This window comes from Pollachius pollachius, assembly GCF_949987615.1.
Source record: "Pollachius pollachius genome assembly, chromosome: 16".
NCBI lineage: Eukaryota > Metazoa > Chordata > Actinopteri > Gadiformes > Gadidae > Pollachius > Pollachius pollachius.
In genome coordinates this window covers 18,682,439-18,685,577 of record NC_136949.1, presented here as the reverse complement: position 1 = coordinate 18,685,577, position 3,139 = coordinate 18,682,439, and the positions used below count along the sequence as shown (strand labels likewise).

The 3,139-nt window shown below is 37.3% G+C and overlaps 1 long non-coding RNA gene across 1 annotated transcript; it reads right to left on the bottom strand.

Moving 5' to 3' along the window:
* Positions 1-1,866: 1,866 nt before the first annotated feature.
* On the bottom strand, positions 1,867-2,681 carry LOC307088316. Its single transcript, XR_013812554.1, has 3 exons — positions 2,579-2,681; positions 2,366-2,482; positions 1,867-2,142 (listed from the first exon to the last, which is right to left on the bottom strand). It is a non-coding gene; the product is annotated as an uncharacterized lncRNA (long non-coding RNA).
* Positions 2,682-3,139: the final 458 nt, after the last annotated feature.

Here is a 3,139-nt window from a genome sequence, read left to right as displayed (position 1 = left end):
ATTTTGTTTTAATCATGTTAGGCCAGACAGCATTAACAGTTTCAGTCTTTTTAACCTGATACATGAAAGTACTTTGTACATTGATCTGTGAATCTTTACATACAGGCCTGTGTGATTTAGAAAGTACCTCGACTAAAACACAACATAGTTTAGCACACGAACAGAATGCAGAAATTTGATGTGAACACACCTGTTTAAAAACAACCAAGTCAGTAACTAAACAAAATGTACCATCTTTCAAGCATACAGCACTGTTGTATCTCTTCTTTAGTCTGTCATAGTTTTGACTGTGATACAGAACTCCATCAACCAAAAAACGGTTGTAAGACCAGAAGCAGTTGCTTAGATTTCCACACAACTTTGCAAGGGCAAGCCTATATAACATTTTAATACTTTCTTGCATCGGGGGATGACCAAAACCTCTGACACTTTCATTTAGTATTTCACAATTTTTAGTTTTTCTTTTATTAAAGTAAAGTTCTTCAACAAAAGATTGTACTTTTTCATGTTCTGGGTGGATAGTGTTCTTGGCCCTTTGTGGCAATTCTCTCCACAACAGAAATGTTCTAACTATTTGTGAGGGGACACACTGTGTTCCATGAAAATACTTCTTGAGAGTGCCCATATTGGATTCAAATGAAAAAGTTGATACAGCCCATAATGGCCCCCAGTGATTGACACTTTGAGCAGTGTGTGTTAGCAAGTGTATATTAAAGGTCATGTTGTTTTTCCCATACAGTCTTTGGAACTCAACGACAAATTTTTTTAAAGCAAGCTCTGCCATCTGGATGCTTTTGGTCTTTATGGTATCCTGCAATAAAGTATATATGCCAAACACCAGTAGGAACAAATGGTTCCAAAATCTTGCAGGGAGTATGCCTTTCAATACAGGTAGTGAATAGAAAAGGAGGAATGCTCGGCACTCTGAAGCTTTCCAGAACTTCCTTTCAGTCAGTGATCTTGGTGTCCTAGTAATCTCCACAGGTGGTTTGATTTTTACAAGTCGCCTATCAACTTCAGCCATTTCTTTACCTATGTACCAGGGGGAATCACTGTTTGTTGTATCAAACCATAGTGTTGAGAGCTGCCGAGTGACTCCAAGGCACACATTGTGTTGATATTCAGGTACAAAGCCATTTATCATTTGGAAGTGTTGAAGCTGCATTAAAGGAGATGGCCCTTTGACTCCAAACACTGGCTCATCAGTTGTACCTGACATTGCATGACTGAAATGGTCCCTCTCATTTCTACGTGGGGGTTCAGGTTGTTCGTATGGATACGATTTACCACCTCTGTGCAAGCAAAAATCACAGCCGTAAAAACCATTGAACTGTTTAGTGTTGCGAAGCAATGGACGAGCCACAGAATCAGAGCTACAAATCAGCACAAATACTTTAGAAAGATGACTGTGTCCTTGTCTGTCTTGCCAGTCAATACCTTCAGTCTCTAATAATGAAGCTTCTTTCACAAATGGTGTCAGCAATGTTAACATGGATGGTTTAGTTGGCCCAAACCATAATGCTGACATCAAAAAGTGCCTTTTTCTCATTTCTGGTTCCAGTTCAATTATCTGGCACTGATCGGCCAAATGCTGCATTTAGAGCTTTTGAACACTGGTGCACCATCACAATTCCAAATCAGAGTCAAATCATCTTTTCCAAGAACTCCACTGTCACACAATTTTTGATACTCTCCACCAGACTGTATGTCGGTTAAAACATCAAAGGATCTACTTTTTTCAGTAAGATTAACATCATGTTCCTGCAGAAGTTGTTTAATCTGTGCATGAAGGGGAATTACAAGAAAGTAGAAGCCCTTTTTTAAACTTGTGTTGGCATCAAATACTTTGTTGCAAAGGGTACAATGAGAGGGACAGTCTGCACTAATGCCAAAGTATGCTAAACATTTTTCACAATAAAAGTGAACTTCAGGCTGTGATGAACTTCCAAATTCTTTGTTGAAAAGGTAATGTGAGGGTGGAATCAGACCTGGAAACATCAGGTTGAAGAGTTCCAGTAAATGAGTAAGTGCTTTGCCTGTTAAATTGTTCCGCAGCACATACGACATCAGCATCAATAAACTTTCTTCCTTTGAAACAGGTGCACCGGGATACAGGGGCTTGTCTGCTTGGTCTTCACTGCCCTGTAGATTTATGAAAAGAGATAGAAAAAGCATGTATATATGAGAATGAGTAGCAGCAAACTTGAGCAGTAATATCAGTCTAGCATAAAGTATTTTTACCATTAAAAACAAAATTATATATTATACAATTATAAAATATAATATTATCTCCAAATGTTCTAATTTGATGTAATGAGCTGACATCAACTACTAGCAATGTGTTATCGAACCAATGTCTGCATACCACTGGAAAATCAGGTGTCTTTTCTCTAGTCACATCTTCATCATCAGCATGGTTTTCACCTTCATTACTGGCGGCATCAATCAAGTCCTCTTCAGAATGTGACAGGACTTCTTCATTCTACGGGTTGACAAGGGAAAAACATTATTTGAAGTAATTAATTAAAAGAGTAGACATTAAATGCATACAAACTACCACATAGAATGGTGCATTTACCTCTGAAATGTCCACATCCAATTGGCTTGTGGTAGGGTTCCTAGTGTTGAGTTCATCATCTTCACTGTTGGAAGTGTTACTCCAGTGTTCTTCTGTATTGATTTGGTTATCTGAATTATCATTCTACATGTGAAGAAAGGCAAGAGAATGAAAAATGTAGTTAATACATCCATGATTGAAATTATCAATTAATTCATTAATCGTTAGTTAATAGACCTTATTGATTAACGATCAACTGATAAGCTGCAGTTTTCCTAAGAACCTAAATTAAAGGGAAAATTTAAGCTGCACATTTGCTTATACGGGGCTCTACACTAGTATAGTTTACTTTAAGATCACAGCACAACGAAAAATGTTTAAGTAACAGGTTATTTAACCTTTAAAAAATGCTGAGGGCCCAATGTGACCCATTTTTACATTTGAGAACAGTAAAAACATCATCTGACTTTAAGTTCTAATGTGACCCAGCATAGGTCATACATGGTTTTCAACTTTAATAAAAGTTTTTTTTTTCCATAAATGTTTGCTATTATGTCCAAAGTCAGGTCAGTGGCGGTGAAA